A 16,532-nucleotide genomic window follows, 5' to 3' on the forward strand; every position below is an offset into this window, starting at 1 on the left:
TAATTCAGGGTTGCATTATTGAAAGGGATCTCTGCTTTTTGCCATCCTTACATCTTGGAGGGTATTGAGGAGGTATCAGGAATTAGAACCTCTCTGAATGTTTACTGGTTTAGGTCTGCAGACTAACACAGTATAAATGCTTCATATTCTTGTAATATTTTGAGCCTGTTATTTGTTCTGCTAATGAGCAAATGTTCTCAAAATATTTTTTTACAGCTCTATAATGACTAAATGTTGTTGTGCTCTCAGTTTCTCAGGCAAGAAGGAACAGAGTAATTCAGTGAGAGTTTTAATAAAAACAGCTCTTTTCACAGTAGTTTTTTTCCAAAATTGTGATACATTTTTCTCACAGAAAAAGTTACTTGTTTCCATCTGAAAAGACTTGTCTCTTTGATGTCTGCTTTTCAACAGGAAACAGCGAAAAAGTTGTATTTCTATCCTAAAAGCTGGGAGATTGGGCTCAAGTCCTTGCTTTATCCTGGGTTTCCTTCTTAAACCTCCCTTTCTTTTCCAAGAGAATTATTACATTAGAGATTGTGATGCTTCCTGACTGGGTCAAACCCAGTAAGTTCTTATTATTAAATTATTATTGGATTAATAAATTATAATTAAGTAATAATGAGTAGTAGTAGTATTGCCAGTAGTAGAAGTAGTATTACAATCCTTTAGTTGTATGGTTAAATGATGGTTTGATGAACACTGAGTAGCCTTGTGGTTATAGCTGGTGAGCTGCCACTGGCCAAGCTTTTTGAGAGCAGTACCACTCAGAGCCCCCTTACCCTCCTGCAGCTAATGTGCAATCCCACCATCCCACCAGCTGTAGAGAGGTACAGCAGATTTGAGGTGTTCAGAAGAGTCTTTCCTATACTGATAAATTTCATCAAATTCATATAAATCCTGTTCAATGTTTCTCCCACTGCCCACAGTTTTTTACAGGAGGGTAGCATAGCTAACCATGTTTCTGATTCAACATCTGTGCCATTCTCAGCACCATACTCTCCATGTATCTTTAATGACATTATCATCTGTTGTCTTCAGACCATTCATTTAGCAGGTTTAAACACCTTTAAATTTTGATCTTCAGTGTGCTTGTTTCCTGTCCTAATATTGCTTACATATTTAGTTAGAATACAAATTTAGTAAGACTTTCATCTTCCAGGTCATGGAAAAATGGAACATCTTGCAAGTTTCAGTAAAAGGTTGTGGAGCAGAGTTGTGGAGCACTGGAGGAGAGAGAGGGTTTATGAGCTGACTGCCTCCAACCCAGGCACAGAAAAGCCATGGGTTCAGCAGATTTCCTGGGGGCTTTTGGTGCAAAGCAGGAGCTGTACATTAATAGAGCGTGAGCTGATCTTTAAAAGCATCCTGCATGTTGCTGTTAAGAGGGAAGTTAATTTCTGATACCAAGCCTAGACTGTGAGTGAATAAAATGAGATTACAAAATTGCTTTATTCTGAGAATAATTGTATTGCTGCCTTTGTGTGTGCATTTGAGAGGTTTTCTTCCTAATTGAAGTGTATGGGGAGAGCACTTCTAGCATTTGGAAATAATATTTGCCAAGGACATGTGATAAGAAAATTGTGATAAAATAAGCTGTATAAGTCCTGGGGAGAAAACCCCCCTGCAGAAATGCCCAAGCATCTTCCTAGCTCCTCCAATTTTCAAGCATATGAATAGTTCCCTAAGTGCAATAGTACTATTTACATGAATAAAGACGTCAGGGTTTTGTTAATATAGTACTGTGATTCAGTGTTGTATCAGACTGAAGAGTAATTTAGGATGGCAGAAAATCCTGCTAGCATGTTCTGGCTGTCAAAGCATGCTCTATGTACAGGGTACACACTGCAATTTGTTTTGCTTTATTTTGACCATCTAAATGTCACAGCATCTAATTGAAGCTAAATGTCATGGCTTTAGCTAGAAGTGAGAGACTGGTACAGGCAGGATGGTTCAACTGACACCTGCAACAGGTAGTATAGATTCAAATAACTCTCTTTTACTGTTTTGTTACTAAATGAAAGTAGAGAACAGGAACTGGGAAAATGTACTCAATGCTACTGAGTAGGACAAAGGTATTCAGATAAGCATCTGTTTCTTCTTGAACTTTTCTGTTGTGTGTGACTTCTGCAATGCAGAGATACATTTTCATTGTGGGTCTCAGAACATCTATATACAAGATACTGAATGCTAGACATCATGGTTAGGAGGGAGAAGTGCTGTATATTATTAGACTAATGAGTATGCTTGGGCATAGCAGAGGAGCTTTCCGGCATTCAAGTCTTTCTTCAAACAAAAACAGAAGAACTTTTCAGCTCCTGGCTGCAGTTGCCATGGGAGCAATTTTGAACAAATATGTAATTAGAGCTGGTCAATATTTTTAATGAAGGAATGGGTTTCATTTCAGAAACAAACTTGTTTAGCACATATTAACCAAACTTGGAATTGAAAACATTTAGTCTAGTTTGTTTCCGCTTTCCTTTTTCTTCTTCTGCTTAATTCCTTTAATGGCTGGAAATCTTTATTTTTCCCTTTTCCTTGAAAATGAGCCTTTTTTTAATAGAGGCAAAACATGTTGCAAAATATGTGGATAAAGGAGTTGGTCATTTAAAACCAGTCCTTCAGGGCTAAATTCATGATCTTGGAACCCTCTATTAGTGTTAATAATAGGGAAAGTATTTAAGTATCCAGTATCCAAAATATGATCTTCAATGAGTTGTTCACCACCACGGTTTTAACTTTAAAGGCACCTACATTTCAGAAGCCTTGAACCTGTATTTTCCACAGTTACCAGAATTTTTGTTAGTAATTGTATGCCAATGGTCCAAAGTAGTCCTGTCTCAATGGGGGTGTGGGGCTTGGTGTCTCATTTATCCTGAAACATGTTATCATCTATAAATGAGATGGGGTGACTCAGTTGAGCAGCTGTGTGCTGCTCCCAGATCAGCGTATCCTCTGTGTTCAGTTGTGGGGCTGGGCTGACATGGGGTTTGCCAGCAGACATGGATCACACTTGCTAAAGGGAGGAATCAAGACACAGGTGCTTTCTTGTTTAGAAGTTCTGGTTTTTAACTTTCTGAAGCCCTCCTAATGTATCAGCAGGGGGTTATAACATAAAAGTAGTTTCTTTAAAGATGTTTTAGTGTTTCATCCTCAGTAAACACTCAAATGTATTTAAAAAAAAAGCCCTAAAACTCATGTGAAGATTTCTTGAACTTGAAGCCCTCCCCATCTATATGAATATATATATAAATATATATATTATATATATGAATGGAGGCACCGTAAGCTTTAAAGGAGATGTATTCTGCTAATACAGGCTGTTATGATGCTGTCACTGCCATAGAGGTAGCCTTTATACTGTCTGAATTCTCCAGGATCTGTAATGTAGTTGCCTGAAGTCCAATATCCCAACCATTCAACTGTCTGAATTTCAAATTAAGATGGCACCACAAATTAGTGGATGGAGAAATGTGAGACAACAAAGTCATCTGGTCTCAGTGTTTGACCTGTTCAGGACCCTTGGTACAGTCAGCCTGAAGGGACGCTGAGTAACCCCTTTGCTCTTTACCTGTTGATGTTAAGCAGTACCACAGACTATCACTTTATAACCATCATTCTAAGATTTCTGAGTGAATTAAAGATACCTGGTGACCAATGAGATTATGGCACTGTTACACGGGGTCTTTACTGAAAGCAGTTCACTTACTGCGTTGAGCAATTGCTGCCAGCTTGTGTGCCCAAAGCTGTTGCTCCTTCTCCAGCTTCTGTGAGCAAGGGCTGGGGCTGAGCCCTGGGTGAGTTAGGAACAGACCATTTACAGGAGACCAAGGGATGCTATGAGGTCAGTATGCTCAGGACATTGCCTTGCTCAGCTGCAACTTGCTATGCTGAGGGAGGAAGTCTTGGCTTTATCGCTGTAGACTCTGTTAATCAAAATGAGCACCAACAAATCTGTAGACTCTTTTCATGACAGTTAATATCTGCAGCACCTAAAAGGCTATCTTGGAGATGTATTTGCCTGTGTGTGTGTGTGGCTGTATTGCTGACATAAGAAATTTGCTAATTCTTGTTACAGATGATGCTGTTCTGCCCAGGAACTGCTGCTGCAGTGGGCTGAAGTGATAGTTACTTACGTGCCATGCAATTGCATTACAGAAATTAAACGTGTTGAGCATATCTTTCCATCAGTCCCCAGAGGAAATTGTATTGGTTTTCTGAGCTCTTCCTAAGGCTTGAATTAAATAGTCAGCAAGCTGAGTGTGCCTATGAAACAGTGGTGTTACAGTACACATCTGTGAAAATTTCATTTGGAGACAGATCCTGAGCACAGATCCATTGATGTTAACAGATGTATCCTAACTGATACCCCTCGAAGCTCTGTTGATGATTCATATGTTTTTTGCTCTGTTGGTTTGGGACTTTTTAATTTCTCTCTTTGCTTTAGCATAAACATATAAACACAAGAAATAAATACATCTGTGCATAATTTCTATATTGTAACTGGAAAAAAAAATCCTCAGACTCAAAATTCATTTCCATTTTCCATTTCCCATTGACTAAGAAGTTTTCATTTCTTTTGATTCCCACAGCAGTTAAACTGGATAAAGGTCCTTTCCAACACTATTCTATAATTCTAACTGTTCCTTTGGGTTCAGACTGCCTGGTGATGCTGACCAGCCTTGCAGAGTATAGGGAATTGCAGGTGGAATGGCAGTTACCAGTCTGGTACTGCATACTGGGCATGTACGTCAAAGCACAATTTACATTTCTTCCTTTTACTCATTTTGAGTGATTTTTATTCTCTTAAATAGCAATTTGCTGTGTTTCAGTAATATGGGCTCCGTGTTACTTCCTTTGGTATGGTTTTGGAATTAACATGCCTACTACCACTTAATAGAGGGGAAAATGAAGCACAGAATAAATGGATTCAAGGAGAGAGTGGTCTTTCCAGCAAGTGCTATCCTGCAGCATTTATCCCATGAACCTCAGTTATGAGTAGATGATGCCTTCCCTTCCCAATGAGGGGTGAAGAATAGCTGATGCTCTTTCACACGTGCCCTTTGCATGAAGGCCTATGAGAGCAGTTGAAGGAAAAAGAAGGCAATAATAAAAGTACTACTTGAACATGGAGTGATTTGAATGAAGGACTGAAATTCTTTCATTTCAGATAACACAGACTGGTCATTAAAAGGAACGTCTTTATTACTGACATTTAAGTTATTCCTTGAGAACATTTCAAAAGTGCTTTACTTTTTATGGCATTTTGAAGCTAATCACTTAGAAATAAGGTGATTGCAAAGAAGTTAGTGTGGAATTAAGGAGTACCAAGCCAATTCTACTCTTCTATTTCAGTGAAATGTGTGTGGCAAATGAGAGAGGGATAGGATAAGAGTTTCTTTTCACTGAATAGAAACCTGTTCAAGCTGCCATGAGGTTAAATGTATATAATGTTAGATCTAAAGTTCAGGAGTATGGATAGACTCATCAGGAAGGGTTGCAGTGAGCATGCAGAGTATAAAAGCTTTAAAAAGCTGTGCCTGGATATAGCCCTCCTGAAGCTCTGTTTCAGGTGGCAGTTCTCAAATACCAATGAGTTTCCTTGTCTAGCAGAGTGAACCCTGAGTCAGGAACAAGCACGGGGCTCAGAATTATTGCTTACATTGTCTTGGATTAGTCATTCCATGTTTTGTCTGAAGTGCTGATGTTATTAATAGCATGAAATAATGATATTTAAATTATTCTTGTTGATTGTAGTTGATTGGAAAAATAGCTATTCTGGTTGCTTTTTCTTGAATAAAATCTTGTTTCCACAAAGACCACAGAAGTAGCATTTTGCTCAAACTTAAAGTGTTTTGACTAAAAATAGCTCTCCTTGCTCCCCATGGGATTGCTGTTTGGAGCTCTATACCTTCTCCTGTGCTATGGCCAGGGCTCACTTATGGGGCAACAGGGGAAGGCACATACATACTTTAGATATTCCCATTACATTTCAGACCATGACTACCAGGCTGTGCATACCATCAAAATGCAGCTTTGCTTTAGGCTCAACTGCTAGAAAAATAGGTTGTTTGCTGTCTCAGTTCCTTCCCTTGGTCCATAGTTTTCCATGTGGGGTGCAGAAGGCAGGTGAACCCACAAGAGAGAGCCTATTTTGGGGGCTATCTGGGATTCCCACTGTGCTACATCCCCATATCACCATTCTGCTCCTCTGTGAAGACTGAAATAGGAAATGGGTATCTGAGGCTGTGCCCCAAGGACTCTGCTCACCTCTAACATCCTCTCACATCCTGTCCTTTCCCTGCCCCATTCCCTGGGTGCAGCATCCATCTCCATTTGATTTTTTCTAGGAAAAGAGGGGAAGAGAAAAAAAAAGAGAGAAAAAGAGAAGGAAAGGGAAATAAAAAGGAAAAGAAAAAAGGGAAGGAAGAAGGAAGAAACAAAGGAAAGATATTAAAGAGAAGTAAAAATGGGAGATTAAGAAAGAAAAAGAAGGATAACAGAAGATGAAGGAGAAAGAAGTAAAAAGCACAGGTATCTTTAGCAACAGTGCAACAAAAGAGGCAGCAAATGCAGCTCCTCTATGTAGTGCTCCCCTAGTCTGATTTCCCAGGTCTGGACAAGAAATGAGCATCTCTCTTATTGTCTTCTCCCATTTTGTCTTTCAAGAAGCCAAAAGAGCCTTAAATAACAGCAATTCTGGTTCCTCTGTTTTTCCCAAAGAGACAGATAAACACTTTAATGCCATTAGAAAGACTGACAAATAAATGTGTTTTACATTTAAAAGAATTCCTCTCTACAGGTGAAGGGAAAGAGGAAAACAGCATTATTAAATTGAATTTCATTTTGTCTTTTACGTTTCAAATGCTGTAACAATTTTCCTCTCCTTCTTTGCATCCTGAAGATAGGGTTAAAAAGATTTAATGGAGGTTGTTGCTATGGTGCTCGTACCAAGGTGTCTGCATTCATCCCACTGAATGTGGTTAGTGCTTGAACATATTTACACCTTTGTCTGTCTGGATCTATTTGCTCTCTCAGAATTAACATGGTAGACCCCAGCTGGGAGAGAACATGTGCTTGTTTTTGCCTTGAGAAGATGCAAAGTAAATGCAATGTGAAAGAAAGGTCTGCAGGCCTTTTTTTAACACTTCTCCAGTGTTTTCATAGACTCAAAATATGCAGAGACAGACATGAGAGATGCTGCACTTGGCAATGTCATCAGGGCACAAATTATTTAGGTTTTTTAATAGCTTTATGAATCATTACAACTGATAGGACAGTCATTTCCAGCTGACATCACAAAAATTATTCCTGAATGACATCATCATTGGAGCTTTTAGAGGAGGAAAAAGAAGAAAACCACCTCAACAGAGTGTGAAATTGGTATGTTCCATAGTTCCTTGGCCTAACATTAGTAGTTGTCCTTCTAATACTGATTTGATATTTGTGATGCAGACATTGCATAGACATTTAGTTCTAGAACATCATCAGATCATCTCAATCCCTTCCTCTGGACACAGAGCAAAGAGGAAAGCCTAAGGAATTCACAGGCCTTCACACACCTTGACCCTCAGCCCTGAGCAGAAGCAAGAGGCTGAGCTCCAAGTCCAGCCTTTGTGCTAAGGAGCTGGCAGTGCTGCTGAGCCCCATTGGTGACACGTGTGGCCTTTTCCTCTGGAGATGCTGCCCATCAGACTCCTGCCCTTGCACACACCATTGCCTGCACACACCCACAGTGGCACTCAGGTCCTCCTGGAGATACAGCATAAGGCTGAGATTTTCTGAACACACCATCAGGTCCAGGCTGGAATTAGTGTTATTGTATTTTAGAGGAATTAGAGAAGTACGCTATGAAATACTGGATGATAAAACTGCAGTCTGTATCATCTGCAACAAATACCTTCTATTAAAATATTCATCTTGGGGCTGAATCACATTTTAATCCAAAGGTGCTGCTATTTCTGATTGAAAGGTGCTATTTTTTTTCTATAGAACATGCTGAACTACACTAATCCATGAGTGAACACACACAGAGTGAACTGCAAGAGCTTGTGTTTCTTATGGCTAAACATCTTTTTCTTGTAATTCTCTGCTACTCCTCCATTTGTGACCTGATGGCAATATCTGTAATTTTTTCAGTAAGTACTAGCACTGGTTTTAGTTTGTATGTTTGTTATCCTCCCTCCTGAGGTAAATCAGATGCCCTGGAGAAATACAGGCATGGTGTGAGATGTGTGGTTGTTCTGATTTAACATGGCAGCATTTTTCTCTGTGACAAGGAAATTTTCATCACTGGATGATCTTATGTGTTCCAGAATAAAGGCTGTTTCCTACTGACCAAAAAAGTCACAAAGTGTTTTTATTTCTACAGAGAGAATGATGTCAGGAATGGGGGCTGACTCTATTACAAGAGAAAGAACATCCATCAATGGGAATGAAGGTCTCCACTGAAGCTCCTGCCCTTGGTGGTGCAGCCTAAGCAGATCACCTTGAATGCTCTCCTTGGAGCCATGTGTGGCTTAGGTCTTGGCAACAAGAAACTGTATCCTGGAAACTTTATTCTCAAATGCTTTAAGAAAGGCTTTAACTGATCCATTCAAAAACCTTTGGAAGCTGGTGCCATGTCCCCAGTGACAACATAATTTAGGGCCAAGGGAAAAAAAAGAACTAGGCCAGCAGGTATCATCCCTTCCCAGATGGCAACTATTTTAGCTCTCCCACATTTGGATGTGTTTTTCCATGTTTTCAGTAAGTCTCATCTGGTTCTCCACCGTTCTACCCATGTAACTTCAGCATTCACAGCATCCTTTGACAATGAGTTCCACAGATCTATTTGCTAAGCCACATGTGATTATTTTTGTTTTGTGTAAATAGGGGTTGACATAGGACATAAATAATAGTGTGGCAAGTCCCTTCAAAGTGAGTCCTTCCTGCAGTCTGACCATCTTTGTCTCCAGCTCTGGCAAGTACTGCTCTCCTGAAGCCACATTCTTCCTCAGTGCATGTGGGAGCCAAAGGAAGAGCTCTGAATATGAATCTTAGCACCACATGGCATCACTCAGAGTTTGCACATTTACTCTTAGCTGTCTTATTTCTAAGCTGCCTATTCTTACTATGCTTACTGTGCTACAGCTGTCTGTGCTAACTGGAAAGAGAAGTAAATATTCGCTGTCTCTGTAATAAATAATATGGAAATGTCACTTTGAAAAACACCTCCCTGCAGCTGGGTGACTGGCAGTACAAGTTTTATCTCACCATAGTTTGTTTTCGCACCGTGCTTATCACCACGGTGTCTAAACCTCTCACAATGCATCATCACAATTGCTTTCTAGGGACAGATAATCTTTCTTTTATGGAAGGAGAGCTGAGGCATTCAAGGTCTGGTCTAGCACCTGGGAAAGCTGCTGACAAACCTGTTTGCTAAAGGTTGGACCAGGCACCTGCGGCATAGCTGAGAATAGAGTAACAGCTCAGTACCTGAACCTCTGGATCATTTCCTCCTCCTTTATCATTATCTTTCCTCTTTTCTTTTTGAGTGTTTTCACTTGTCAGAATTCACTGATTCATCTCTAAGATGATGGGTTATTAAAATATTTTGGCACCTGTCATTTATTTTCTGCTTAATGTTTACAACCAGAAAGTGCAGTTTCCAAAATGATTGATCAGTGGGTGAAGGAACCTTGGTAAGATTTCATTTTCTCTAGGGATCTAAAGCACTGGCATCATCAGACTCTTCTTTTCTTTTCTTGAAGCAGATCTAGTAGGGTTAGCTACTGTGTTTTGCTACCACTTATACGTCCAATATTTGTTAAAGGTTTTCTCCAGTGATAAATAATCCTCTAATAATTTGTTTTCTGTGGCAACAGACCATGCAAAATTGGGTTTCATATGTAACCAAGAAATGCCATATAGTAGTTGTCGTCTCATTCTTGCAAGCTTATTTTGGTTTTGCAAACAAAGTATATTCTCGGAGCTTTTATTTTGGTTTATTTTCTCTGTAGGGCAATCAGCTCACTTTGTTTAAGATACTGACGAGATGGCATTTTTTAAGTGATATTCCCCCCACAACAGCCCACAACATCACTGTGAATGTATTTATTTATTTCCAGATTCAGTTGGATAACTCCATTACTGTATTTATACTCGGTGAAAGGAACTGTGGTAGCACAGATGTTTTTCTGAATCCTTTTTCAAAACTGGATACAGCTCCAGAGGAGCGCAAATGATGTGGGATGTGAGCAAGGATGACGGATTCCTGGATGAATATTGCTTAAACAAATCTTGAGAAATACTTAGAAATTGCTAGCAACAGTAGCAACCATAGAAAGAGAGATCGTAACTCAGCAGAGCAGTTCTTGCTGTTAAGTGGTACTGTGGGTTTAGATGATACTACTCATGTATTTGCAAACAAGTAGAAGAGTAGGACAGAACTAATTTAACCAAAACTGTATTTTTTGGCTATTAGTTGGTTGTGCTAAAATCTAGGCAGGGTGAATCCTGAACAAAAGTGGTCCTAATGGAAAAACACACAGTGTTCATTAAGAATTATTGCCTTCTGAAATGAGACAGACCATAAACACTGCCTGAAATTTCCAAATAGTGAAACAAAGGCCCTGATTCAGGATTTCCTAATGACATTGGGAGGCTTTTCTTTCAAATCAGAGAATTTTGGGTCTGGTCATCTGTTATCTTTTCAAAACACATTTTGTCAGCCAGTCCGAAGTGCCTGGCATGGCTGGGTCTCCTGACTGCTGCCACTGTTCTTGGAGAGATGCTAGCCTATAACTCAGCCATAGCGACTGCCAGAATTTGAAACACAATGGTTTTCTGTCTTGTTTGGTCTCATAGTAAATTAAAACTGGATTCTTTGGCCATTAAATCATGCATGCCACTACCAATATTTACTATTAAACTGCAGAACTGTTCACTAATCAATCATAAAACCTGAAACAGAGAAAATAAATTGTTCAGATGAAACTATTACAAAATCTATTACAGCAGGAAGTTCATTTCAGTATTTCAATTCATTTAATTAAGTGACTAATTCAACGAGATTAGGTTTATTTTAAAACACTGATCTGAGGACTGAATTTCTGGCCCCATGTATTTTATTTCTGCCATTCTTTACTTCTTCCAGGTCTCCAAATCCCAAACTTCTCTTAGTTGTCCCACTGAGCTTTGACATAGACTACTAAGTGCAAGTCTTGCATGCATTATTTTCCTGTTTATTCAATATAGGCTTAAATATCATAGAATCATAGAATAGTTAGGGTTGTTGATAACAGGAATTTCATTCTCTGTCAGGTCAGCTTGAGCTGTGGCTGCAGTCATCTAAGGTCAGCAGTACGGCAGATTTGGATTGCATTTCTGGCAGATACTGTGCAGAATGCTAAATACAATACAAATACCAGCTTTTGGTCCATAAATAACTGGTAAGGCTTGAGGGGATAAGAACACTATTTCTAAACTTCCTTTTATAACAGTCTAATTTTCTTCCACAGATTAGGAAAAAAAAGGAAGAAATGTGCACCTAAAATACTTGAAGTGCTGTTGAGCTACTCCCATGCACACTCTAAGTAAATTGTTTAGCTGATGACTGGATTTAATACTAGACCTTTTCCCTGTGTTAGTTGTAGGCTCTGCTATAACACAGCTCCCAAAATTGTAATTTAATAGGACTAGCCTGAGGGAAAACTTGCCATAACATGGGGACATGTTATTATAGTAATCATCTGAGAAGGAGCTTGAAGAAGTGAAATGCAGAAAATGAACCTCTTTTATTCAGAAGTGTAGGTGCTCATGGAACCTGTGGACCATTGCTGACGCTGCTAAGCAATAAACCAAGCAAATTAATCTCAGCATGATAAATGCATAGAATTAATTTTAAAAGAGTTAGAGTTTTGTAACTACTGAGATTACATAGTGGAATTAGTTAGCAAATTTTCTAACCATAGTTTACATTCTTTCAGATATTCTTCTATTTCAATTACTTTTTGTATTGAATTTTGAAATGCTCTGCAAAAAAATTATTAAACATTGTCTCAGTTTGATTTTTTGTGTTCCCAAAAGAGAAAACCCAAAGTTTTTCTGTCAAAAAGAATTAAGAATTATGAACATTCTTTTTTTAAAAAAGTATAATCTAACTTGTTTTACACAGTCCTGTCAGATCTGTCGTTATCTCAACCCTTCGTGCCTCACGTTGGGCATCACAAAGTACTGTTATGGTTTAAGCCCAGCCAGTAACTCAGAACCAAGCAGCCGCTCTCTCACTCCCCCTGTTTCTCCCCCAGCTCCCGGAGGGATGGGGAGGAGAATTGAAAGAATGTAACTCCCATGGGTTGAGATAAGAGCAGTCCAGTAACTAAGGTATAACACAAACCACTACTGCTACCACCAATAATAATAACGATAAGGGAAATAACAAGGGAAGAGAATATAACTGCTCACCACCCACCGATACCCAGCCCGACCCCAGTAGTGATCTCCCACTTCTGGGTAACTGCCCCTAATTCATATACTATGCATGACGTGCTGTGATGTGGAATATCGCTTTGGTTAGTTTGGATCAGGTGTCCTGTCTCTACTTCCTCCCAGCTTCCCCTCCTTCCTGGCAGAGCATGAGACTCAGAAAGTCCTTGGTCAGAGTAAACATTACTGAGCAGCAACTAAAAACATTGGTGTTATCAGCTCTGTTCCCAGGCTGAAAGTCAAAACCACAGCACTGCACCAGCTACTAAGAAGGAGAAAAATGACTGTTACTGCTGAACCCAGGACAGTGAGGAAGTTTTTCTAAACCTGCCAAGAGTCTTCTAGAAACTTTCTGAGCAATATTATACTGAGAATTTCCACTGAAATGCAGAGGTCTAATTGAGGACCATTATATCTGCCATAGGCAGCTGGAAATTTTTGTAGCTGGTTTTTAGCCCCACCTTTTTATCTCTATTTGTAGTGAAAATAGAAAGTGAATTCTAGTTCTAGAAAATAAAAGATTAATACAGAATTGATTCCATCAAAGCTTGTGCAAGGAGTGTTATGTAGAATATGGCACATTTATTTGCATTTCAAGAACAAGTGTGATAACTGAACACTAACTATTCCAAGAAGTCTTTGTAGATTCTGTAAAAAACACCAAAAAAATATAATTGCATCCTCCAAGGGAATTCATCTCCAGAACAAACTAGCTCAGTGATGATACTGACTCTTGGTTCTGCTTTGGTTGTGTTTCATGCTCAGTATAAACTGACTCATCAGTATTGCCCCATCTACCACATAACTCCCATGGAACATTAATAAAATTTGAGTATCACTTAGATACAAATTTACTATAGGAGGAATGTTATTTCTATTATTATTAAGAAGCCTCTCTATCTATCTCATTGGAAGTGTGTAATTTCACATTACAATTTGATTTTTGTGATGTGATCGAATGGAGGCTCTGTTAAATACTTTCTTACGTATGTTACCTGTTCCTCTTTTCAACCAGTAGTTTTCAGCTGGACCTGAAAAACCAAAGGACTTTGTACTCCTAAAACTGAGTTCTGCAAGGGCTCTGGCATCTTCTTGTACATCAGATCTCCAGGTTAGTATTCTCTCCTTGCCCATTTTAACTTCCTATGTAGACACTGTAGATAATATACTCCCAGGGGACATCATAATTCCTCCTAGGCTTTGAAACCTCAGAAAGAAGGTTGCCAGGACAAAATACAGTTTCTACAGATGAGATCCTGGTGCCATGAGAATCAGTGGTAAATCTTTCATTGATTTCAAAGGGATTACAATTTTCTTTACAGCTTTATGATAAATACCATACTTTATGGTAAATTCTTTTGCTGTAAATACCAAAAGATCTTCGATGACAGCTGAATTTTACATCTCTCTAAAAGTTGACAGTACCAATAGAATATGTCAGATTCCTGTTGACCCTGCTAAGCTGGGAGAAAAAGTCAACAGAACCACAGCTGTGCTGCTTGGAAGGAGCTAAGGAGCAAAGCTGTTCTCTTCATTTAATGTAATTCAAGAGAGAAAATTGTTCATGATGCCTAGCTTATGTCAGAGTCAAAATTCCCATGTTAGTGTTTCTGAGCGCTGCCATATGACTACAACAGGTGGTTGCAACTAGCAGACATGAGAGGAGAAACTTCAAAATCTGTAAACTCTATGAAGATATGTAACAAAAAGGTAATATCAGAAGGGTAATATTTTAAAAGGGAAAATCAAAAATAATAAACATGGTCACTTGACATTAATGGCATAAAAGAATAAAATATCTTTCATCATTACTTCTCAGCTTCCACTTATGCACCTTAGATGAAAGCTAAAGACTACAAATACCATCTAATCCAGGCAAGTCTGACAGACTTATGAGTAAACTGGAATATAGGAGAGTTGTGCCTGTGTGCACTGAAAGCCTAGATATCTGAGATTTCAATACTCCATCGGTTTTCTTTGTTGAGCTTAGCAGAAATGTGTGATTCAAACAAAGCAATCTATGTTATCTTTAATGCTTATCCCAGCAAAATGTTAAAAACAGAAAACTACTCCACAGTCAATAACCTTCTTCCAAAGAGTTTTAAAGATCTTTTGAAGAGGAATTTTGAAGTGACACTTAATGTAACTGAATATGGGACAATAATGAATGCACGGTAATTGGGGATATCAGAACAATTCATTATCAGGCACACAGTTAAGAAGGTGTTATTAGTATTGGCTTACAGTGAGAGTGTAATGTCAGAATAAAACATTACTGGTCAGATCCAAGATGCCTGGCTTTGCAGAGGGATTCCCAGGGGAGCAGGGACTGGGGAAGGAGTCTTCTCCAGTCCAGCCTGCATGTGTGCTGATGGGGACTGGCATCAGCCCGCATGGGACAGGATGAGCTTGGAACACCTCTGTCTCTGCTGGACTTTGATTCCCTTGCCCTCCTGGACTGCAGTCCCTGCAGTGAAATGTTTCTTTATGAAGAGTCAGATTACTCCATAGCCTGAAGACACATTTTACCTTTTATTAAACACCATACACTATGTAGGTTCAACAACTCCCTTAGGCTCAGGCACCAACATTTTCATGCCTCAGGAGAGCAAGCTCTAACCACCAGACTGCTGGAAGAGGTAAAATTGGGGCATGCTCCACATCTCAGTTCATTCAGTTTTATTGTGTGTAGAAAGAACAGATTCTTTCTGCAAGCTGCAGGTAAAGGGGCTTAGTTTTATTCCCACCCTCAGCTTTTCCCTATTGTTTAAGCATTTATGTGTGCTTGCTGGTGGGGCTCCTGTTATGAGCTATAATACTGTGCTCAAAAACAAGAATCTCTAATGTTTGCTCCTGAAGTGCAAGTGAGAATCCTAAACAAGACATCAAAATTATCTGGTTGTGCTCTTGCACCTTCAGTATCCACTGGGAATCAAAATCAGAGAAAGGCAGGTGCTGAATACTTGCAAAAAAAAACAAGGCTGTAGGAATTAAACCTTAACACAGATATCTGAAAAGACTATTAATGCTTATCCATTAAACCTCATGAAATCATCATGAAAGAAGATGAGAAAACTGGGATTTCTTTCCCTTCCCTTCCTGCTGAATCCAGACATTGGTTAAAAGACTGTGAAACCAAAAACTCCCACACTCCCTCTTTATTTAAGACCTGATAGCATCAGACAGCACAGCACTCATTTCTTGATAGACCAAAGCTGGGTGCCTTGTAACTACTCTGGGCTGCCTGAGCAGCCACTTCTCCCTGAGCTGGAGGCACAGCAACAGCCCATCCATATGGTTAAGTGGCTGCTGATCGCCCACAGGAAAATTGTTCCAAATCACTATTGACTGTTCATTTTCACAAGGCACAGGACTGTTATATCTTATTGCACAGTATGTTTGTGGGGTTGTGCAAGTATAGCTTTGTTCCATCTTCTGCCTTGGGAGAGACCCAGGGCTCTGCTCTTGCATGCAGTTTCCCTTTCCCATCAGTATATTTTAATGACCTGGAATGTTTTTCTGTTGCAGAGTACCAAAGTCCCATGGCATTTGCAGTCTGGGAATTGCTGACTTTTGTAAATGGTTTCAGTTGGGCTTTTTGAGACCAGATGTTGACTATTGAAATAACACATGATCCTAAACAAATAAAAGAAAAACTGGGAACATTCAGTCTTCACAGAGTATGGAAACAAAGATGAACAAGCCTGATTTCTGTTTCTTGCATTCAAACCTAATGCGTACCCATGAGACATCTGAAGTAATCCACTCAGCGTGTAACCTGAGCAATGGGTACCTTCAGCAGTATTATTGCATGCTGTGATTGCTTCAGGATCCCAGGGACACTTTTCTCATTCAAGGTTTGTAGCACTGGACTGCAAGCAGACAAGGACAGGGTGAGAGCTTTCCCTTTAAAGCCTTCCTTCCAGTGTGAAGGTGGTTCTTCTTTTTCAACAACTCAGTGATTGGGGAACTCACACTATAAGGGAAAAAACTTGTTTGGTGCTCTCCTCTGCCTGAGGACAGTTTAATGCAGTATTAAAGGAAAAGCCATTAACCATAGGCAGAGG

This window comes from Melopsittacus undulatus, chromosome 7, assembly GCF_012275295.1.
Source record: "Melopsittacus undulatus isolate bMelUnd1 chromosome 7, bMelUnd1.mat.Z, whole genome shotgun sequence".
In the NCBI taxonomy this organism is placed as follows: domain Eukaryota; kingdom Metazoa; phylum Chordata; class Aves; order Psittaciformes; family Psittaculidae; genus Melopsittacus; species Melopsittacus undulatus.